Raw genomic sequence first — 25,683 nt, 5'->3', positions numbered from 1 at the left:
ATTTATTTTTTGTGTTATTTCTTCTACTAGGTTATTATTTATTTGTGTTATTATTTATCTACTTACATATACAAGTATATATATTATTTGTCTTATTTATTCTACTAGTGAAGGTCTCCCTGAGGTAGTGATGGGTTGAAATGGGCTTGCTCAAGCAACTAAAGGAAGGCCACTAATTCTGGGATGCAGTAAAAAGAGGCCAAATAACACAGGACTTTTTAAACCCAGGTAAGAAATCTGAATTTTATTCCTAGCATATGGAAAGCCATTGGCAAAGAAGTGGTTTGATTTAATTTATAATTTCAATTGATCAGTAAAACGCTATGGAGTACAGACTGGGGTGGAACAAGAATGGGGCAGGGACAACAGGAGGCTATACCAGCCCAGGTGAGCAGTTAATAGTGGCTTAGACTAAAGAAGTAAAGGTAAGGATGAAATCAGATGGATTCAAAGTGTGCTTCATAGATAAAGTGACAAATTGACAGGGATTTTCAACTGAGAGATTTGTTGTGGGTTGGAAAAAATGGAAAAGAGTAGCAGATAGAATTTTGGCCACTAAACATGTAAACACACTATTTCGATGCAGTGCTATAAATGCTGCGAAGCTGATGTGTACATAGTTTAATGAACATATAGGGAAAGATGTGTCTAAGATTTCCTGAAAGAATCAAAGAATGTTATACAAGGGACTTGAAGGATGAATATATTTGCACGTTGAGTAGAGATGAAGAGTTCGATTTTGGACTTGTATGTTACCATTCACTAGTTGAACTTCTGCCCTCTACTCCTACTCACATTTGCTCATTTTCCTATATTTCTGATGTTGATAAATAATATCACCACAATTTAATATCCAAAGTTATGCCCTATATTCCATTGTCTACATACAATATAAATCTAAAGTAAATGTTATTCAATATTGAGAAAATATTAGAAGCACTACCTTCAGAATAAGGAAATGATATGACCACTGTCACCAGTTGTATTCAGTATCTCTTGAGGTTTTATTTAATACAGTAAGACAAAGAATAAATTTAAGATATAAGGATTGGATAGAAAGACATTTATGTTTTATTCTCAGATGATATTGTTATATAGAAAAATCCAAAGAATCTAAACACAAATTTTTAGACAAATTTTTAGAAATAAGAGGAGTTATTAATGTGACTGGCATATACACCAGCAACAAGCAGAAAATGTAGAGAGAAAGAAAGCATTTACAATAGAATAAAATGTTTAAGGTGCTTGGAGGGGAAAATCTAACAAAAATGCATGAGACCTGTATGCAGAAAATTATAAAACTTTTCTGGATGACGTTAAAAGATAAAAGAAATAAGTGAGTAGATACCCCAAATTTCATTTTAGGAAAACGCAAGATCACAAAGATCTCAATTTTCCCCAAATTAATGTACAGATTCAATGTAATTACAGTGAATCTCTCAAAGAGTTTTTCATGAAATTTGACAAGCTAAAGGAACAACTGGGCAAGAAGAGCCATAATATTCCTGAAAAGGAAAATCACGGTGGGAGATTACCCTACAAGATGTCAAGATTTAGATAAAGGTCTACAAATTAAGACAGTTTGATCAATGGAAATAAGACAAAATAACCAATGAAAAAAAAATGGAAAGCCTGCAAGGAAGCCATAAAGACATAGACCTGTGATTGATAAGGATTAGAAGAAGCATTGCAGATCAGCATAGCTAGCAGGGACTACTCAATAAATGGTGCTGGAGCAATCAATAACCATATGAAAAAAATCTAACTGAACGCTTACCTCATACTGTACATAATAATTAGTTACAGATAGATTAAACACTTAAGTGCGAAAAGTAAAAATTTTAAACTTTAGAAGACAATGTTGAAGCATATATTTGGATTAGAGAGGAATTTCTTAAATTAAAAAAGTACTAACCGGGGCTTCCCTAGTGGCGCAGTGGTTGAGAATCTGCCTGCCAATGCAGGGGACACAGGTTCGAGCCCTGGTCTGGGAAGATCCCACATGCCGTGGAGCGACTAAGCCCGTGAGCCACAACTACTGAGCCTGCGCGTCTGGAGCCTGTGCTCCGCAACAAGAGAGGCCGCGATAGTGAGAGGCCCGCGCACCGCGATGAAGAGTGGCCCCTACTTGCCGCAACTAGAGAAAGCCCTCGCACAGAAACGAAGACCCAACACAGCCATAAATAAATAAATAATTAATTAATTAATTAAAATAGCTTTACCTTTAAAAAAAAAGTACTAACCATAATAAAAAAGATTGCTAAACTGATTACAGGCATACCTCAGAGATAGTGTGGGCTCAGTTTCAGACAACCGCAATAAAATGAATATTGCAATAAAGCAAGTCACACAGATTTTTTGGTTTTCCAGTGCACATAAATGTAGCATGTTTACACTATACTATAGTCTGTTAAATGTGCAATAGCATTATATCTAAAAAAAAAATGTACGTACCTTAAATAAAAATACTTTGTCGCTGAAAACTGCTAACTATCTTCTGAGCCTTCAGTGAGTCATAATGTCTTTGCTGGTGGATGCTCTTGACTCCATGTTGACGGCTGCTGACTTCAGGGTTGCTGAACGCTGGGATAGCTGTGGCAGTTTCTTAAAACAAGACAACAGTGACGTTTGCATTCCAGCAGTGTTTATTCAGCTCTTACTCTCAGGAGTTACTATGACAAGTGATGAGAACACAATATTTGCTAAGAGTCAGTGCCTCCCAACAAGGTGCTGACGGTCTGGTGCACTTGGGGACAAAGTGTAAGGTGCAGATGTTTCAGGCTTAGTCCAACTCAGTCATGCAATGGCTAATAGAAAAAATAATTGTTCCAGGGGGTTAGTTATAGTTTAAATGTTTACCTCCCTGAGGTTTAATAAAGAAGGGACCTTTGTGAGACTTGACCACACATGAATGAAGCTAGAGATAGCACCTGTACTATTGCTTGCTGCATAATAATGAAAGGAAGAAGCAAGGAGCCCCACTGCAGTTGAACTTTCGGTAGTGTCATTGGCGGTCACATGGTGACACACGGCTCCACAGCAGTTCTCAGAGCTAAGACAGGAGGAAGTGGCCACACCCCCCCAGACAACTTGGCTCTGCAATGTAAAGCTTCTGAGCAAATCCTCAGAGGGCTTAAAAATTTCCAGTTATGAATACTCAAAACTGTAGTAGGAAAGACCTTCTTTATCAGTGCTTCTCATACCTACAACAAATGACTTTGGAATTGTGTCTCAACTAAAAAGAACTAGATCATTAAATGCTACTCAGTAAGGCCTGAAGACTCCAAATTACTTGCATTGAATCTTTTGCACAGAGATTTGAGAGTAATTAATTATTTCTGATTTAAACTGTCTGATACTTATTCCAATGACCATTATCTACTTTCTGAGGAAAAATCAGTTGATTAGAAGATCAGGGGGAAAAGTACTCTGTGTCTTGAACCATACACAATTAATGAACTATGGCTAATTATGGGCACAGCAAGGGTTTATGATATTGGTCAGCTCTGACTGCTCTGTTACCAGCTGACTATACGTACTATACACTGCTATAAGAAAATCATACATTTTAGAAAGAACACATGGTATTGTTTGTTTGCTTACTCTGCTTGTTTTCCAAATTTGTATTTTATAATTAAAGGTTGTAAGAAATAATCGTTTTCCCCAATGGTAACATCTTGCAACACTATAGTACAATATCATAACCAGGATACTGACACTGATATGCCAAGATACAGAATATTTCTATCGCCAAAAGGATACCTCATTTTGCCCTTTTATGGCCACAACCTCTTCCCAATTTGCTTTCTCTGTAATCCCTGGCAACCACTAATCTCTTACCCATCTCTATGCTTTTATCATTTCAAGAATATTATATAAATGGAATCAAACAGTATGTAACCTTTTAGGACTGGCATTTTTTACTCAGCACAATTCTCTGGAGATTTATCCAGATTGTTGCATGTATCAATAATTTATTTCTTTTTATTGCTAAATAGTATTCCAGGGCATGGATGCACCACAGTTTGTTTAACAATTCACCCATTGAATAACATCTGAGTTATTTCCACTATTTGTCCATTACAAATAAAGATGCTACAAACATTTGTGCACAGGTTTTTGTGTAAACATAAGTCTTCATTTAGCTGAGGTAAATGCCCAGGAGTACAACTGCTGTGTCATATGGTATTTGCATGTTTACTTATTTCAAATAAAAAATCTACTGTAATTCTAATCTTTTTTACCATAAAGGTAAGGTGACATTTCTCTCTCACTGCCTTCAAGATTTTTTCTGTCTCTTTATTTCAGAATTTTAATTATGATGTGTTTTGGTGTGTATTTCTTTGAGTTTATCCTGTCTGAGTTTCACTCAGCCTTTTCAATCTGTAGACTTATATGTCTTGGCAATTTGAGAAATCTTCAATCATTACTTCTTCATATACTTTTCCCACCCTGCTCTTTTTCCTTTCCTTCCAGAACTCTGATGACATGCATGTTAGATCCTTTGTTATAGTCCCACAAGGCCCTGAAGTTCTGTTCATTTTTTTCCAGTTTATATTCTTTCTGTTGCTCACATTGAGTAACTTCTATTGTTCTGTCTTCCAGCAGTTCCTGGGTATAATTTGAAAGTAGAACAACAAGATTTCCTGTCAAAGTGGACAAGGACGCTAGAGAAAGGCAGGAGTTGAAGGCAGTGCCAACAGTTTTTATCTGAACAACTGGAAGGATGGAAATGGGGAAGATGGCAAATGGAGTAGGGCGAGAGTGTGTGTGTGTGTGTGTGTGTGTGTGTGTGTGTGTGTGAATAGTGGTTGGGAGATTGGGTGGTAATTAAAGCCATGAGGCTGGATGAAGTAGTGAAGACAAGTGGATCAAGGACATTTTAACAGGAAGAGTTTTAGGGAGATCATAAGGAACTTATTAAAGAAACCTGAGAAAAAATGACCAGTGAAGTAACAGGAAGGTGGGGAAAGTTTGAGGTCTTGGGAACTCATGAGAAGAAAACATTTCAAGGAGAAAGATGTAATTCTCTGTGTCAAATCTTGCCAAAAGGCCAGAAAAGATGCAGACTGAAAACGGAACATTAGATTTAGCAACACAAAGGTGTGGTAATGTTGACTAGAGGAGTTTCAATGATGTGGTGGAGCAAGAGCTTGGTTGGCATAGGATTAGAAGAGAATAAGAAAAGTATTCTAGAATACAAGTATGGGCAACTTTTACTCTTAGTGTGATCTCTTCCCCGGCCACATTATGTGGCAGAAATTATGATAATCTAATAAAATCTGACCTCAAAATCTGTAAGGAAATACAGATTTCTGAATTATCTCTACATCTATAATTTTGTCTCTTTTCTAATTCATAGCTTTTTCTTCTGTTTTCCTTTCACTTTTCCCCTTGAGGTAATTCTATCATAATCTTTTTCAAAGGAATATGTTTTGGATTTATTTTTTCCTTCTATTTCTTGATTTTCAATCTAAATTTTCTATTTAAGTTTCAACTTTTATCTTTAATAAGTCCATCTTTCTAGTTTCTTGGTATGCGTTTTACAGTTCTTTTTCTAATGTCTTCTAATATCTTCAGTTTTTTCTCTTTTGGCCATTCACCTTTAATAACAAAGGTATAAATATCCCAATAACTTTTCCATTACCATATGTTCTAATATTAATATTTTCTTTAATCTGGATTTAAATTTTCTTTTTGCTTGCTCTTTAAGTATATTTCTTAATTTCTATGTAGGTAAGACTTATTTTCACTTTATTTTTTAATTTCTAATTTTATTATCAGAGTAACCTCTATAATTTCTACTTTTTAAAATATGTTGATATTTTCTTTGTAGATGACAACATGATTCATACAAATATCAACAGTGACCATTTTCTTCTTCATGTTATCTACTGAATTTTTAGTTTAAGACTTTTTTTAAGCTTCAGGAAATTTGGGGTGTGTGTGTGTGTGTGTGTGTGGCACTCAAATCTCCTGAATTGTTGTTTTTTATTTTATTTTATTTTTAAAGATTATATATTTCTCTGTGTCCCCACACTGTTCTGTTTCACTGGACCTGTCACTGATTATTCAGACTTTTCCTCTCTCTGACTTTTTTTTTTTTCTTGGATTAATGGGATTTACTTCTATTTTCTGAAGTGTCCTAAATGCATGAATATCAGAGAAAATCTCTACCTCCAGGAACCAGTGTTGTAGGATCTGGTAGGCTGTCAGCCCCCGCTGAGGCCCCTGGAAGGGACCCATGGATGGGGCACAGCAGGAAAGACGGGGGAAGCTCATTGTCAGCTCTTCTATTCTGTCTGACAGGACCTCAACAGAGCCTTAGGACTCATTCCCAGCTGTCCCTCGGTCCCAGGACCAAAGACAAAAGAGCTGGAAGTCAGAAATAGAGGGAAAGGGAGTTTCATTCAGGTTACCTTTTCCAACAATCATCTGCCCATAGGTGTTGTCTCAGTTTATGCTGTTTTCCAGATTCTACTTCAATACTGAAATACACAGATAACTATTGTTATATGAGTCACTTAAGAAAAGCTATATCAGAGGAGATATATTTTAACAGTAATGACTTTTTAAATAAAAATAATATATTTCTAATCACAATATTTGATATAAGTCCAACTTCGGAAGTCCAAACTCTGAGCTGTTGCTCCAAATGGAATTTAAAAAGGAATTCTGGGATTACATTAATCAGTAGCACTGTTTATGAATTTTATTCATTATATCATTTTTAGAAAACTATTGTAGAAAAGAAGTTGAAATGAGAAATAGAAAAACACTAGAGTATTTCATAATATACTTATTGTATAAGGATAAGATATTTAGAATGTAATAGAATATACATATCATCTTGTAATAAAACAGGGAGAAATCATGAACCTTTTTAGCTCACAGAGATTCACTGATTATATTGTGGTTAAAGTATGAACAGTTGTTTGAATTAAAATATGAGTTACTCTTTTTTTAATGAAAAGTGAAGTATTGCAAATTTACTGAGCTTTTCTACGATGACAAGTGGCTGACAGGAGTATGCTACCAAATAGATAATTGGGGGAAAGTATTAATATGTTCCTTCAAGGTAAAGGTAACATTTTAATAATAAGTAAGAAAGTAACTTGGCTATGGAGAGGGCATCTTGAAAACTGATATTTTCAAAACTGTGCATGCTACATACTCAAAAATAAAATTTTCAGTGGATTGAAGCAATTTGCTAAAATTAGTATAACAACCACTTACTAGTTTGCAAAGAAAACTGATTGACATCAGGGAAGATGGAAATGTATGAGTCAAAGTTTAAGAAAAATGGTTTTTCTTAATTGGGGGATTGGGATTTTTAAAATGAGTATCATGATTTATTAATGACAGCCAAAAATGTCCCATTTGGCTCATTATATTTGCACAAAGTATCTTTTCACTATGGCAGTTATTATAACCATGTATCAAAGTAAACTGCACTTAGAACCAGATCCTTAAATTGCTGTATTGTGAGGGTTAAGCTAGATTTGTAAAACATAGTCACATTGATCACATGGTTCTGGGTTCTATGATCTAAAATAAAATTACAATATTAGAGGGTTTTTTAACTAATAATAAGAAATAAAATTAAAATTCCCTTTAAAATTTTATCCTTGCCGCTTCTGTTTTTAATTTTTATTTTTGAGTATGCTTTACAATGTATATAATATATTATTCTTATAAGTCATTAAAACAATAAATTAATATATATTTGGCGTCTGTATTCAAAATATTGATAAGGTACATGGTTAGAAAAGTGTAAAGGACATTGCAATAAGGAGAGCAGAAGAGAACAGAAATACTTGCAGCATGAAAGGCAAATGGAACAGTCTGAAATTTTCTGCCTGTCACACCTAAGGCATGATACTTAAAATATAAGATGGTGGAAGATGATGGGCAAGACTCCTGGTCTTCTCAAGAGGTTACTTGTTTCCTAAAATGTTTTTTATATGTTTTCCTACGAACTAGACTATGACTAGTAGGATTGATTTCCCATTATAACCAAGACAACATTGCTGGCAGAACAGAGGGAGATTTTATTGGTCATCTAACACTCGCTTCCTCCATGAGATTTATGTCTATTTCAGATTAAAACTATTTCAAGATTGAGGTGTTCACAAAAATTGTATAGTTCCAAAATCTCAATAACCCCAAATCTTTTCCTTCTCTTTCCAATCATACCCTATCCTTTCCTCCTCAATTGCATGACAATATGGGGAAAGAGGGAAAACTCTATTTTGAGTAGGTATTTTAAATAGGCCATAACTGAATGTCAATGCAATTCTAGGCCACATATCAGAAATCCCAAACATGCGTTCTTCATCTTTTACAACTCTGTTTTTGTTCCTTGGGGAAATACATTTGAGTCCCAGAAATGTTTATTTAGCAGAGATATTTTATTGCAATTAGCTGAGAATGAAAAGAACAAAGGAAGTCAATTATAGTTGTCTGGTCATTTGGAACCACCCAGCATTAACTGTCAGTTAATGGAAGAGGCTAGAAACTTTTCCTTCCTCAGACCTTCTTAAAATTAATATGGTTATTAATATTATACCTTACAGACAGAAATCAATAAATCACTGACCAGAAAGGCACTGCTTAAGATGCATGGGAAATTTAGTTCTCCTTTAGCTCCAAAACAGCCAAACCTACAACCTCAGACAGTGTGCATATACTTCCGCATGCATGCAGAGAGAACTAGTTCAGTGTGTTCACAGCTATAGTCAGGAAAGACATTTTTTTTTTTTAAGTGGAAGAATCAGTCCTTTAAAACAATATTTGCAGCCTCCACAGAAGATTGCTGTAGGGTGTGTAAGAAGGCATTATCTTTTACAGAGCTATGCATCCCCTTATGTACCATCTCCTCTTAGCCAGTTGCCTGAGTGTGGAACATCTGTGTTTATTTTGCATGACAAAGTTGTTCCTTGGCTTTGCCAAAATGAGCTTTGATGTGGGACTCTGGGTTTGTGGATTTTCCGTAGGGTAGTGATAAAGCTCAAGTGGCAGGACATTGTTTTTGTATATAATGCATATTACATGAAGTCATCCATATTTAATGACAAATGTGCTATATTTTTAATCTTTATAGCTTTAATGTGTGTAAGAGGTTTTAATAATTGGTCCTGGAATGATGGTAGCTTACCAGAAATGCTCAGCACAACTGCTGTGGTTCTCAGCCCACAGTTTGCACAGGTTGTAAATTATAAAACTTGACTAGCAATAGACTTGGCAATGTCTCTTGTCTTTTGAAGATGCCAATCTGTAACATCATGGGTACAAAATATTTCCATTCACACTTTTAATATTCACCTAAATAGCCTATATGAAAAACCCCAGAAGAAAAATGATGAGCTATTCGGGGAAATGAAATTGTTCTCCTAAAGAATTTCTTAAATTTCTGATCTTACTGGCAGAGATATTTAGAATTCTACATGCAAAAACTAAGCAGGTTCACTTCAGTGATTATCCATTTAAGATTCTAATATTTCTGCTTATGTCAGCAGAGTTTTAAATATTATAGATATAAATTCTATATTGTTTCTTTAAAAAATGACTTTGGAGACTTCCCTGGTGGTGCAGTGGTTAAGAATCCTCCTGCCAATGCAGGGGACACGGGTTCAAGCCCTGCTCTGGGAGGATCCCACATGCCATGGAGCAACTAAGCCCATGCGCCACAACTACTGAGCCTGCGCTCTAGAGCCTGTGAGCCACAACTACTGAGCCCATGCGCCACAACTACTGAGCCTGTGTATCAGGGCTACCAAAGCCCACACACCCTAGAGCCCATGCTCTGCAACAAGAGAAGCCACTGCAATGAGAAGCCCACACACTGCAACGAAGAGTAGCCCCTTTTCACCACAACTAGAGGAAGCCTGCAAGCAGCAACAAAAAGACTCAACGAAGCCAAAAAACAAAAACAAACAAAAAAAATGACTTTGTGAGGAAATCATATATTCACAATCACTAATGGGTTACACTTATAATTTCAAGAATCTAACAATTTTAATAACTTTTATTTTCAACAGTATCAATATTTTTCTTTCTTGAACTTGTACTTCTTTTGTCTAAATTGTCTGCTCCTCAGGCCAGCAATCAGTCCACTAATGCTGAAAGACAAGATCAACCAACCAGTGAGCGTTTACTCAGTCTTTATTTCAAGGCAATAAAGAATATTATTGGAGACCCCAGACCCTGTCCATCTACCAACAGCAAAGTAACTATCACCCATTCCCATTCTTATATCCATTATAAATATTTTATCTTATATCCAGAATTTACTCTCTACTGAACCAAAAGTACCCTGGCCATAATATCACCCTGCTAAGCTGAGGGTAGAAAGGCTATAATGAAAACATAGTTATGTGAAAGTCTACATATGAAAAGTGAGATTCCCCCTACTCCTATAGCCCAATGTCTCAATTGATGTTGAGTTGTTCAATTGATGTAAAGTGTCAGTACTGCAAGATGAATAACTTCTAGAGATCTGTTGCACAACAATATGTCTATAGCTAACACTACTGTACTATACGGTTAAAAATGGTTAAGATGATAAATTTTATGTTGTGTTTTTTACTACAATAAAAAAATTCAAGAAAAAAAAGAATATGAAAATAAATCTGAGCAAACATCCAGAAATTAAAATAAAAGTACCAAGATATAAAATATAGGAAAGTAAAGATGAGAAAAATTTGAAAACCTGGCCAAGCAATCCAATACCTGAATAACAGGTTTTCCAAAAGAAAAAAACAGAGAAAATGAAACCAGGTAATTATAGTTTAAATTCCACAAAATATGCCCAAACTGAAGAGCATGAGTGTCTAAACTGAAAGTGCCAAAAGTACCTAGTGCAATAAACAAAATAGACCAGCACTAAGGTATATTATCATGAAATTTCAGATAAATTAGGATTAAAAAAATTTAAAAGCATCCAAACATACACTCACACTCATAAAAGGATCTAGACTCAAAACTATAACAGACCTCTCAGCAGAAACATAGCAAACTAAAAAAAAAAAAAAAAAAAAAAGAAGTAATACCAAAAAAATTCTGAGCGAAAAAATGAATTCTAACCTACAATTTTACATCCACTCACAATGTCAGTTGGGGATAAACAAAGACTATTCAACGCACAATTCCTCAAAAAATTTAGCTGCTGTCCACCATTTCTTACTTAGCCACTGGAGGATGTGTTCCATACTAAGTAAAAGAAGATATAGGATGCAGGAAACTGAAATTCCTAATATAACACAGGAGATAAATGAAAAGGATTCCCAGAGTAATGGAGATAAATTCTGGGATGAGAACTTTATATCAGGTTTAGAGAGAAAATATTATTACTAGAACAGGAAGATGATGGAGTACTAATAATATATTTGAACATTTTGCAGAGATTTGAATTCCTAATATAGAGTTAGGGGAGAATTAAAGATAGCTGTATCTAAGGTTAAACAAATGGAAATGTAAGGCAAGGCAAAGGGACACAAAAATTTTGCAAGAAACTTTTCTTTCCAAGAGGGAGAATGTAAATTGTTATACACCATATGAATCATCTATATCAGCTAAACAATAAATTGAATATTGATTTAACCAAAATTTTTGATTAAATTACATTGGGGAAAGGAGTATAATTAAACTCTCTTCTTGAGAATTAAGTAGTCAATACATAATGTCTAAAATTGAAATATAAAAAAATAGCAGAATAAGAAAACTAGAATAGCTAAAATAACTTTTCAAAAGATTTTTAAAGAAGACTGGAGAGCCTATACTACTTGATTTTAAGACATACTATAAAGTTATAATTATGAGAATGTGCTATAGACTAAAAATTGTAAAGTTGATTAATGGATCAAAAAAGAGACTCCAGAAAGAGACCCACACACTACAGTCAATTTATTTTAAACAAAAGTGCCAAAATAATTTGATGGAAAGGATAATTTTTAAACAAATGACACTAGATCAAAAAATAATCCTTGGCCCTATCTCATACTCTACACAAAAATTAATTTGAAATTAGTCACAGTCCTAAATGAGAACTCTAAAACCATAAAAGTTCTAAAAGAAAGCAGAGTGGAGAATCTTTGTGACATTAGGGTAGGTAAAGATTTCTTAGACAGAAAACAAAAAGTACTTATAATATAACAAATTTATAAATTAGAAATTTTTGATTTCATCTAAATTAATAATGTTTGCTCTTCAAAAGACATAAACAAGAAAATAATGAGACAAACCACACTTTGGGAGAAAATATTTGTAAAAAACATATCTGACAAAATACATATAAAAATGTATTTTATATCTATGACTATATATATATGACTCTTACAACTCAAAAATAAGAATAAAAAAACAGTAAAATATGGGCAAAGGACTTCAACAGATATTTCACAAGGAAAATATATGAAAGACCAATAAGCACATGAATAGATGCTCAAAATCATTATTCTTCTGGAAAATGTAAATTAAACTCTACCTATCCAAGAGAATGGCTAAAGTTAAAAATATTGACAAAAGTAGCCAACTTAAAAACATCATGGTAAATAGAATGCACAAACAATCTTCCACTGTATTCTCATGACAGTTTTGAGTGACTTCATCATCAAATCACACTCTAGGGTTATTGAGATAAGACAACAAATTGGTTTTGGTTATACCTCATACTCACTGAGTGTGTTCATAAAGCAGGAAAATTGAGAGAACAAAAGTGAATTAAGGGGACAGAATTATTCAGATTAAATTATTAGTCACTACATAGCCAATACACATTGCATGAGAAGATAGAAATATAGTTCACAGAAAAATTAAAAATATTTAAGCACAAATAATTTCTAACAAAGAAATAATGAGATTATTTTACATAAAACTGGCAAAGATAAAAGAAATTATAATAATGCTGGCAAGAGTACAGTGAGATACATCTACCACACAATACCATTGAATAACAATTGGTACATTCTTTTTGGAAAATCACTTTAGAAATGTGCATTTAGGAGTGACTTTATGTAACACAGCTAGAGTATGTAGTAGACCAAATTTTCAAGTCAGGAAAATTTATCTTCGTAGTAGTGTCTCTACCTCTATGTTGAGGAAATTTCTTTTCAAGTGCCAACAAAGTTGTCCATTTCCCTCATGATCTCACTAACTCTGTGTTCCATTCTAGCTCTGAATTTAAGGAATCCTTCTGAACTTAAGGAATTTCTTAATAATACTTCAGAGTGAACATACATCCAATAATATTAGCTTAAATACGATTTCATTTTTATGCATTAAAATGATATAGAAAGTGTTAGCATTTGGGAATGATAAGAGTTAGGTTAGTATTTTGGGGGAAAAGAGCCACATATTCATCCTATTTCTAGAATTGGGCCTAAGTATAGAGACAGAATTTTCCAACACAGCATTCTTTCTATGCGGATGTAAGTATACTTGCGTGTTCCAGCTGGTCAAGAGTCAAGTGCAAAATGAAATGAGTCTCTGTCATCCTTAAGTGAATGTAAATCATTAACTTAAATCTCAAAGCCATAGGCTTCGTGAGAAGCATGTCCGTAAGGCAAGGTTCCCCAAACTATGTTTCCTAGGACAACAACAAACTGGTATTCAATGTTTCATGGAGGAATGAACTGAATTAAATTTGGAAAAAGATGAGCTGATCAATAAACAAATAAATAAATAAATAAAATTAAATATGTTTATTATATTTCACAAGACATAATAGAACATTTTATGTACTAATACACATTGTGAAGCTTTCAGAAATATAAAATGAAGTTTTTATGAAAAAAGTTGTATTATGGAATTTTTTTTTTAAGAAAAATGTATTCTGTTGAAAGGCAGCTTAGGTGGCACTTCTTTCCAAATCTCTTTGCAAGTGGGCTTACCCAGGCCATGATACCCTCTTAAGTTTTCAAGACAGTGATTTAAGGGCAACTGCTTTCCTTCTCCTCCCTTTATTTCACAAAGGGATAAATTAGTAAAATAATTTCATAGACCACCACTGACAGCTAAGGGACTTCTGGTGTGGAATTAAAACAAAGTTTCCTACCTTTTAGAATTTCCTTCCATTTGACAATTTAGATGCTCTGTTTTTGTGTGTGTGTGTGTGTGTGTGTTTCTTTAAATCTCTCAGGGATTCCCTTCTCACAAGAAACTTGGTAAGGAAGTGGTAATGATTTGTGAATGGAAAGAGATTTGTAAGGAAATGTGTTAAGACAATGCTTTAAAAATTCATTCCCAGTATACTTTTCAAGACACAGGAATTTCCTGATAACCATCTGAGATTTAACATAGTGGCTTCTGACAAGTGGTAGAACAGTTGAAACATAATTAAGCTTTTAAACTTTGAGTACTTTGCATGGTCCAATTATTCCCCCCCCACCTACCCCCCACCCCCGCCAATTCAAGCTCACACACCATTGAACAAACACAAATCCAAATGTTCAAAACAAATATGTGAGAGTGAATGAAGCAGACGAGACAGGGAAAATTCCTTACTCAGAGGTAAACTGAAAAGCTGCTTGTGAAGCTATGAGAATTAAACAGAATAGAAATTTAAAATGTCAAGTATGCATGCCTAGAAACACAAATGAAATGATGAGGCAGGAGTGTCCACAGAGGCTCCTACTATCAAGTGAGATCTCAATGAAAAGTAAAAGAATGAAATGAAAGAATTTTTTTTAATGAACATTATTGAAAGTATAAGAAAAGTGAAGCAACTTTTCTTTCCTCATTTGGAAGTTCTGTTTACTACACTGGAAGCTACTGTCAAGTAGGATAGTTTTAGAGGCTGCCCTAACCACTGTTGAATCCCTAGTTCTGACGTGTTGCACAGAATAAATTATGTTCTCAATTTACCTTGGTGGTGTAAATTAACCAACCATGAGGTGTGGTATGAAAGGAGTGGAAGGAATCATTGAATCTCTTTAAACACGGACCTAAGGCTGTCATTGAGGCACCCATGTCCATGTAACAAATAATAATAATATGCCTCCTAAAATAGATTGGAGGAAAAAAATCAGAGCAAATTAACAAAACTTGAGAAACAGAAGAAGGGGGGAAGGGATAAAAGTGTCTGTAAGAGTGTTAATTTATTCCTATTTCACAGTGGGTATTCACTAGATATTACCTCATTTCCAAGGATGATAGATTAAGAAATATGTTTTAACATTATTATTTGTTATAAAAGGTGCCACTACTAGAATTAAAAACAGAATTATACCTTTTCCCAATTACTCAAAACAACTAAGCATATATAATAAATTAGAGAAATAAACTCTTAGGAGTATGATGCATAATGAAAATATCAAGAAATTGTATGCAACGAATTGCACATCATTTAAATTGCTTAAGATATAAGTAAAAAGTAAAGTCTTCTTTGCCTGTTTAACTTGTCTGATACAAGTTTTCTTTGACAGTTCTCTCCTTGATTTCATATCCTGGGGACCAATTCTGTATTGAAATATTTGGTATTTATTTTTGTCAGTAATGAATTGACAACTTCTGCTGTCCATCAATCATTTTATACCTAGTGTATTAGTAACAACACAGATTCTAATAAAGTTGTACTTATATGATGCCCAAAGGAGGGATATGGAACAGATAACATTCACCCAAGTGCTAAAATGTAGTAGTAAGATGTTCTGGATGAAAGAATTACAATAGAAGAAAATTTGGGTGCCCTTAGGTCCAGGGAAGCTGTTTTTGCCGTCTCATGGTTTTTGGGCTGGAAAGCATGTTCCTAATCTTGAGAGCATTGGCGTCAGGCTGACTTGTTGAACTCAAGATTGAATTTAAGATTTAGTTTTAGGTAGACTGTGGAAAATTTTGCCATGGGATTGTAGAATAGAAACAAATGCGGTGTTTCCATTCAGGAGGCTTCTAAAGGCTTCCATATGAAGTGGAACACAACTTAGTGATAGATAACATAGGGTTTTGGGTGAAACTAAATGGGATTTGAATGCCAGCTTTGCTACTTACAACAGAATGATTCTGAGGCAATTATTTAATTTTCTGTGTCAGTTTCCTTATCATAAAAATGGGATAATAATAATTACCTCAGAAAGTTGTTTCAAGGACTAAGTGGGAAAATGCAAGTGCCTAGCTTATAAGTCCTCAATAAATGGTCTATTTAAATATTTACTCAGTGAATTTGATGTTCTATGGATTGGTAGGTTATAGGATTTAATTTCTGCTCTCAAAGGTCTTCCAGGATTCCTGGGAGATAAATTAAATATAAATATCAGGAATTCATTTATCAATTCAACAAATTTTTATTGAGCACCTAATACTTGCCAGGTATTCTTCTAAGCTTTGGAGATATGGCAGTGATCTCCACAGACAAGAACCCTGCCTGCGTGAACCTTATAGTCTATTGGGTTGTGGGGAGACGGACAATATAAAAGTGTAAAGTAAATGTTTACTTTCTGGTAATTATAAATGTTATAAATAAAAATTTTTAGAAAAAGGAGACGGAGACTGGTAATTAGGGATAAGGAAGGGAAAGACTATTTAAATGTGGTCAAAGGGTGACTCTCTAAAGGACATTTGAGGAGAGACCTGAACAAAGTGAGAGACCAAACTATATATAGGTCTATGAAGGAAGAGAATTCCATTCAGAAAGAATATTTAAGGCGAAGTTCCCAAAATAAGAACAAGCTGGGTATATTGACAGAACAGCAAGAAGCCCATGGACAGCAAGTGCATGCTTTCTAATTACTGAGAAAGAAACTCTAAATTGCGTGAAATAATATTTGTGAAATCATAATCTAAAACTTGCTGCACACAACATAAGCTTTTATGAATGATTTCTATGCTGGATCTTAAAATATATTAAAGATATCTGGCATTGCCTTTGTTTTCATGAAGCCTATAGCTTAGTTTTATGTTTTCCTCATCATTAGTCTCTGCAGTTTATTTGTACTCGATTTAGATCTAACCAAATCTATTAGCATAACATGGAATGGAGCTTCATGGTATCTCATAGAAAAGAAAGCAAGCTGCAGACTGGAGCGCAATGCCCTTCTGAGGTCAAATCATTATACTGAGAGGTCCATCAGGAGGTCTAAGAAAATCATCGTTTTCAAGTCTCAAGTTTTTAATACAAGTCTCCAAGTCAGTTTTGAATATTTTACAGTAAAGAAAAATATTATCAGGTAAATACGATTTAGTAGGCAATATAAAAATCATGGCTGAACGAGAACTCAAATAAATGATAGCCTTCTCTGGTTGCTATACCTTTATGTTTAGTTTTATAGAGTATTTTAAATATTTTTATGCTCTTTGTGTATAGTTGAGAACTGAATGAAAAAGATTTAGAGAAAAAGAGAAATCAAGATTATTGCAAAGGCATACCCAAAAAGAAAAATTTCGTATTATTGCTAGCATAATTTAATAATAATTATATGATACCCATTTTATATGATAATTTAATACCTTTGCTACTTAAGATAAAGCCAGTGCAACCAAAAATACAGGAGGGTAGTAAACACATACTTAAGGCCAGAAATCTTGGCAGTTATAAAGGCTTAAAGAAACAATCTTGTAGAGAGTGACAGATCTATAAGGGAAGATCCAAGAATCCTTAATAGAGGTGATCATTCATTCAACAAACATTTATTGAGTAAGCCAGACAGTAGATGAAAACCTAATGTATGTATAGCCCTCTATATAACACATCTACATATATCATTTTGTCTAATACTTCTTACAGTCCTGTGAAGTGTGTATTCTTAAGAGGAACACAGAATTCAAAGGGGTTAATGTAAATGAGCTAGCTCATAGTAGAAATGCTGGACTGGAAACCCAGCTTTTTTGACAGCATATTTCTTGATCTTTCCAGTATACCATGGTAACCTTCTTATTCATCTGTACAAGGTTGATACAAGAGCATTCTTCTTCCTATAACTTTTATTTTCTTTAAGAGTTTTTTTTTTTTTATCACAAAGGAAATGAAAATGCTGAGTATCTTATAAAATGCCATTAGAACCAAGTGAGAAGTGGTATGCATGTGGGGAGGGAGAGAATGAGATTGAAGAGAAAAGAGGAGAGGGAGAACTATCTTGAATGAAGAAGTTGCACAGTAATAGTAAGTAAGAGAGTGAAAGAGGGGATGAGAAAACTGGTAACAGGGCAGCAAAAGACGAGGGCACACTCCAGGGAAACTTCCTTTGTTGCATATTTGTCAAGTAGCTTTGGTCCTTACTATATTAGTTTCTAAAGAAAAGCAGGATGATCACAAACATTTCTTAATGTATACTCAATATCCATTTCCCCTAAATTTTGTAACGTCATCTTCAATCCATTCTCATAGCTTCAGTTAATACGTCTAAGCTGCTAACTCCCTAATTTTTATCTACAGACCCAACTGCTCTCAAGAGAACACTATATTTCCAGATAACAACTGAAAAAAATCAACTTGGATGATGTCACAAGTACCTTAAATTCAACCTGTCTAGAACCAAATTTATAATCTCTGGGAAAACATCTTATTGTTTTTCTCTCTGCCTCCTTCTATATCCTTCATCTTTCCAAGACTAAGAGAGCTATCTTTCTATCCAAAAATAGCAAATTCAGCCTGTGCAACTCATCGTCTCCCTCATCTCTATACCCAGTCATTAATACCTGCCCTTATTCTTCATTAATAGCTCATGAATCTTGCCTTGGTAATTTCATCATTCATTCCTGAATTACCAGAAGAGCTTCCTGCTTTTTCCTTTTGTATTTTGCCTTTCCATTCCAGTCTGTATACTATCAGTACAGGCAATTGTCTAAAACACAAATTTAATCATGTAGTTTTCTAGAAAAAAAATCATATGGGATCCCCCACTACCTGCAAGATCAAGCCCCAAATCTTTAGCTTTCAATGCTCTCAATGAATTACATTCAACCTTTCCTGCCATCCTCACTCCCTTACACTCTTAACCAAACCAAATTTACTTTTTTTGCTCAGTTTTTTTCTTTCCAAAGCATTTATCAAGGCCTGGAATTGTCTTATGTTTATGTTTGTTGGCCTATTCCCCACTAGAAGGTAAGCTTTCTAAGGTCAAGAACTCTTTACTTTGTTTACTGCAGAGTCTACCATGCCTAGAACAGTGTCTGATGCATAATAGGTGCCCAGTAGATATCTGTTGATTGATTGACTCACTCAGAAGTTTCCAGACAATTGCCTTTGAAGCCCAAATCCATGTTCTCTATTATATATTAATTACTATACATAATAAATTGACAGTCACTTCCTTACTTTTCATCTCAACTTTCACTCTAAGTAGTAAAGTTTAAAAACTGATATAATGGGGAAACGTACAGGTCTGGGTATCAAGGAGACTCAAGTTTGAATTCTAGCTCTATGCTGACTCATTTACCTTATTTAGAAAATGAGGATATATTTCCTTCTTTACATAGTTATTTTAGATCACGTGTGATACATGATTTATACTGTAAATACCCCCTCCCTTTTTTCTTCCCTCCCTCCCACCCTTTCTTCCTTCTACCTCCTCTTATCTTTTTGGTATAGAACCAAAAAGATAAACCTCGGGTGTGAAGAAGAGGAAGAAAGGGGGACATTTCCACATCTTATTTTTAAACTATCTCCTTACAGCTGAAAAATCAAATGTCTGGTTTGGAAAGGGATCTTAGGGTTCATCTGGTCTCCTCTAACATGTCAATTTTCTCTATAATTTCCAAGCCATGTGGCTGCCCAGCTGATGCTTAAACAGCTCTAGCAAGAAAAATTCTACCTCCTGTTACTATCTAGCCACCAAAAACATTATCAATTACATATCACAACCATATAAAATTGTAGCATCAGCCAATATTAAAGATAGTTTGCATAGTACAATAAGTTAATTAAATCATCTTGGTGAGTCTATTTGAATGGAAACTTCAGCATCAAGTTTCCTGCAATTTCTTTATCAAGGCCTCTAAAGTTGTACTTTTATTGATATTTTAAAAATAAATTTCTATAACATCAAACCTATAAAAGGTTCATCACAGACCAAATACCTCTCTAACCTTTTAAGCTCTCACAGTAAAAACTGTCTTTTTTATTTATCTAAGTTTGAGAAATATACAAATGTAATCATAACCCCCAAGGCAAAATTTTATGGCACTTTTCAGAACTCTTCACTATGAAAACTACTCAAAGCTACAAACATAAAAGTTTCCAATAAAATTTGTTTTAGATACTGGCAATAAAACATCCTTTGCTTGCCTCCTAGCTCCAAATTTTGGAACCACAGCTGTCCAAATGCCGAAGATGTATCGCACATCCCCCAGCCACATATTCCCCAAACTTTTAATCTCCTCCAATTGAAAAACAATAACTATTATTATTTATGAAGTATCATTAATATTTCATATTTAAGGAATGTGTGTTAATGAGAATAAAAGAAAAAATAGGTCATATTAAAGAAATCACAAAGAGCATTACATAAATTACTAAGGCACCTTAAGTAACTATATTTTACTTTAAAAATAATGTCCTCATGTTTTCACCTCAAAATCTTTCTGATTTTTAACCTGGAACTTGTTTAATAATGAAAATGTAAATAATAAGGGAGAAACATGTGCCTATGAGCACAGAAGTGGTTCGTATTGTAAAGTCTTCTGAGAGCCCATGTGCGTTGTATTAAGGGCATTTGGAAAGCTGATTTCCATTCCACTTCTGGCACTCCCAGTGCCACAGGGAGATACTGCCAATGGCTTCAGTGCTCAGGAAGCACATGGAAGCATTCTACCTCCGGACTCTAACAATTTTACCAAAGTGTTCCTTTCAAGCCTCAGACCTTGAAATCAGTACATTCCATCCATTGCTCTGATCTCTGTTCCTCTGCGACACCAGACAAAACACAAACCAGGCTCCTTCCTTTGACATCAGCTTATTGTTCACCGTGCGGATGGCAGTCAGTGGTCTATTGTCAAGGCCCTGTGCTCAACCAGTCCCTTACATGCTCCTTCCTCTGCCTTAGGGAGGGAGTGTAGGTGGAAACATATGCAAAGGCTCAGGCACTAGACCGACCTATGTTTGAACCTCAGCAATGCCACTTTTTATCTCTATTAGCCCGGCAAGTTAAGAAACTTCCTCATCCGTAAAACTGGGGCAAACTTCCCTCCTTTTGCTCCTTCCTGACTCATGGTCCCTGCAAACTCCTTCAATTTTACACTCAGTTTCTCTCGAAGTAAACTCCTCATTCTAATTCAGATTATGCAGAAACAAACCCTGAGACAAGAATTGTGTACAAGGTACTCACTGTGGTACCGGGAGAGACCTGTCAGAGAATCCGGGAAGCAGGGCAGGGAGAGGGAAGAAGTCAATCAAGGGTCCCTTTTCAGGCACAGATTTGGCCTCACCTGGTCCCTCAGAGGAGCTCTGCAGCTTAAATTACACCTGCAAGTTTGGTCCCCTCCAAGGGTTGCCAGATAAAAGGTGACACCCAATTAAATTTGAATTTCAAATAAACAATGAATTCTTTTTAGTATGTCTCAAATATTACATGGAACAAACTTATACTAAAAAAAAATTATTTGTTGTTTACCTGAAGTTCAAGTTTAATTGGCCATCCTGGATTTTTATTAGTTAATCTGGAAACTCTATGAAGGTCAGTTTGCAGGGCTTTCATCCTAAGGGCTGTGGGGATGGCGGCACGGTGATGGGGATGTGGGTAGCGGGTCCCACAGAACCCACAGAAGGGATCGAAGGGGATCTGGGTGGGATCCTAGCACAGTGTCTGCTAGCATCCTGTACTGTCTCATGTTCTTCACACGATGCTCCTTCCACTTCCTCCCATTATGGAAACTTGGCCCATGGGTAAAGAACCCACACTTACAGGTCTCACAACGGAGCCTGCTTTTTCTCTGCAACAAAACTAGCTTTCTACAGTTCTTCACTGTGGCTTCTAGATCATACATCCATTGCTCTGACACCCCAGGGATAAGTCCCTCTTTGAGCTCTGGCTCTCCGGCTATTGCCTTCTAACCCCTGCAGTTTTGCCTACTTCCAAGGGACCCTGAACCAATTTCCTGATAACCGTGGCATCTCGGTCACAGGTTTCCTCCAGCCCCAAATGCTATTGCCATTTTGGTCATTGCTTTGTCAATTAAGTAGTCTCAAAGTTCTGTTATCCCTTCTCTATTTTCACAGCACATTCTCTTGATGCTTCCTGGCCTAACCATTACTGGGATTTCCTTCACCTCTGAAAACTTAATTATCCCACCTTGAAAATACTCTCATTCATCCAGTTTTCAGTCCATTACTCCTATTTCATTAGGCCTTAGACTTAATGAAGACAACTTTCCTCATTCATTAACCCCTCCTGAATTTACTTTCTTCTCTCATCAGCTACACACTTCAGCCTTTTATCAGCATTTATAAACATTCTCGACAGCCTCACCCTCTTTTTATTCTGCTGTACTCACTCTAAGATCCCTCAACCCATATCACTGCATAAACCTTCTTTCTCTATTCTTCTGAAATTTTATTAAAAAGATTACCATGATGTCATATATATTGGGATAGCAAAACTTTCACTTATAGGAGCAAATTTAAATCATACTGAAATTAGCTACATTATATATTGCTGCATTCCCAGCGGAGAGTGTTGTTAAGTGCAAAGACTCTCTGATACATTGCAATTTTCCTTTAGGGATCATTAGGTATTTAATATGAAGAATATTAGCTTGAGTAGGATAGATGCTTGAATCTCTGTATTTAGTAATTTCTCACACTACAATATAAATTGGAAGCACTATTTTTTTAAGTGCTGAATCCATGTTAATATTTATACATTGAAAATAGACACAAGGAAAAGACATCATTAATTATTTTCCTTTAAAAGGTTTAAGATTAATGCTTATTTCCAATAATCTTTTATTAAGTTTACTTATTTTGTAATCAAAAAGAATAAAAGAGGCTGAAGGAAGATGAAACAAAATAGCAATTATCACATGCACAGACATATACTTAACATAAACACAAAAGTGAAGATGAAACAAAGAACAATTATCACACACACATATACATAAAAAGAGAAAAGAAATATTTGCAAAGTTGAGGGTTTTTTCTTGGACTTAAATAAAAGTAACTTCAGGAGCAATTTAAAAACCCTAAACCATTTTTTATACAAGCAGCTCATGCAGCTCAATATCAAAAAAACAAACAACCCAATTCAAAAATGGGCGGAAGACCTAAATAGACATTTTTCCACAGAAGACATACAGATGGCCAACAAACACATGAAAAGATGCTCAATATCGCTAATTATCAGAGAAATGCAAATCAAAACTACAATGAGGTATCACCTCACACTGGTCAGAATGGCCATCATCAAAAAATCCACAAACAATAAATGCTGGAGAGGGTGTGGAGAAAAGGGAACCCCCTTGCACTGTTGGTGGGAATGTAAATTGATACAGCCACTATGGAGAACAGTATGGAGTTTCCTTAAAAAGCTAAAAATAGAACTAACATATGACCCAACAATCCCACTACTGGGCATACACCCTGAGAAAACCATAATTCAAAAAGAGTCATGTACCACACTGTTCATTGCAGCTCTATTTACAATAGCCAGGACATGGAAGCAACCTAAATGTCCATCAACAGAGGAATGGATAAAGAAGATGTGGTACATATATACAACAGAATATTACTCAGGAATGAAATTGGGTCATTTGTAGAGATGTGGATGGACCTAGAGAGTGTCATACAGAGTGAAGTAAGTCAGAAAAAGAAAAACACAAATATCATATATTAACACATATATGTGGAATCTAGAAAAATGGTATAGATGATCTTATTTGCAAAGCAGAAAGAGAGACACAGACGTAGAGAACAAATGTATGGATACCAAGGTGGAAAGGGGAGATGGGAGGAATTGGGAGATGGGGATTGACATATGTACACTATTGATGCTATGCATAAAATAGACAACTAAGAGAACATACTGTCATAGCACAGGGAACTCTACTTAATGCACTGTGGTGACCTAAATGGGAAGGGAATCCAAAAAAGAGGGAATATATGTATATGTATGGCTGATTCATTTTGCTGTACCATAGAAACTAACACAAAATTGTAAAGCAACAATGCTCTAATAAAAATAATTTAAAAAAGAAAACAGTAATCAGATCTGATGATTAGTAAAAGATTGCCACATAATAGCTTTCTAAAACATTTTGTTAATATAAAAATTATAAATATAACCATCAAAAAAACCCCCAAAACCATTTTCAAGTTCAACAATGTACAATTAAATACAAGTGGATGCTTATTTCAAAACAAGTTGTTTACAGCAGCTTCTTAATTCATTGTGCTGTCACCATCTTTCAAAGCCAACACAACTAAAAGCTGAAACCTACACCATGAATTGCTCCTCCACCAAATAGTGAAATAGAAGCAATGGTGAATGATATTTTAAACCTTTCTTTCCTTCCTTGTCTTATTTCACCATCTAATCCATTTAGTATTCATGAAGGTGTGTGAACATTAATTTTCATTTTTATATACTTGTTTCAGACATACTTAAACTGAAAGAGTTTGATTACTACACAAAGTATAAGATGATAAATCATAATGCTTCTCCATTTAGCAGAATTGGATTTTACCAATCTCTTGCCTTAAATTTTATTTGCTGGACTAAATTATCCTCAAATACTTTCCACATACAGTTGGATTCTTTCAGCATGGGTCCTGAGACCTAGTGTAAGTTGTTGTGTGCAGGGAGATAGTCTGATATGATTAGGAAGTTTATTATTTCAAAGAGCTGGAAGAAGAGGGCCTAAGGAATGAGTTGTAAATTAATAATAACTAGTTGGATTCTCTTCTGGTTTAAAACTGAAACTAAAATTCCAGGTGGATTGGGAGGACCTTCAAGATGATGGAGGAGTAAGACATGGAGATCACCTTCCTCCCCACAAATACATCAAAAATACATCTACATGTGGAACAACTCATACAAAACACCTACTAAATGCTGGCAGAAGACCTCAGACTTCCCAAAAGGCAAGAAACTCCCCACGTACTTGGGTAGGGCAAAAGATAAAAGAAAAAGAGAGACAAAAGAATAGGGACGGGGCCTGCACCAGTGGGAGGGAGCCATGAAGGAGGAAAGGTTTCCACACACTAGGAAGCCCCTTCACTGGTGGAGACTGCGGGTGGCAGAGGCGGGAAGCTTCGGAGCCATGGAGGAGAGCGCAGCAACAGGGGTGCGGAGGGCAAAGCGGAGAGATTCCCGCCCAGAGGATCGGGGCCGAGCAGCACTCACCAGCCTGAGACGCTTGTCTTCTCACCTGCTGGGATGGGTGAGGGCTGAGAGCTGAGGCTCTGGCTTCGGAGGTCGGACCCCAGGGAGAGGACTGGGGTTGGCTGCGTGAACACAGCCTGAGGGGGGCTAGTGCACCACAGCTAGCTGGGAGGGAGTCCAAGAAAAAGTCTGGACCTGCCAAAGAGGCAAGAGACCATTGTTTTGGGGTGCATGAGGAGGGGGATTCAGAGCGCCCCCTAAACAACTCCACAGATGAGCGAGAGCCACGGCTATCAGCGTGAACACCAGAGACGGGCATGAAACGCTAAGCTGCTGCTGCAGCCACCAAGAAGGCTGTGTGCAAGCACAGGTCACTATCAACGCCTCCCCTCCTGGGAGCCTTTGCAGCCTGCCACTGCCAGGGTCCTGTGGTCCAGGG

The 25,683-nt window shown here is 35.6% G+C and overlaps 1 long non-coding RNA gene across 1 annotated transcript in view; it reads left to right on the top strand.

The window, feature by feature from the left end:
* LOC132366422 (uncharacterized) overlaps positions 1-24,997 on the top strand; it is a 27,988-nt gene extending 2,991 nt beyond the window's left edge. The window contains exons 2-3 of the long non-coding RNA XR_009503438.1: positions 109-228; positions 24,854-24,997. This is a non-coding gene — a long non-coding RNA (uncharacterized LOC132366422). The remainder of the gene's footprint in view (positions 1-108; positions 229-24,853) is intronic.
* The last annotated feature ends 686 nt before the right edge of the window (positions 24,998-25,683 follow it).

This window comes from Balaenoptera ricei, chromosome 5 (genome assembly GCF_028023285.1).
Source record: "Balaenoptera ricei isolate mBalRic1 chromosome 5, mBalRic1.hap2, whole genome shotgun sequence".
NCBI lineage: Eukaryota > Metazoa > Chordata > Mammalia > Artiodactyla > Balaenopteridae > Balaenoptera > Balaenoptera ricei.
The sequence above is the reverse complement of the archived record's forward strand: the minus strand, read 5'-3'. Positions and strand labels throughout refer to the sequence as shown.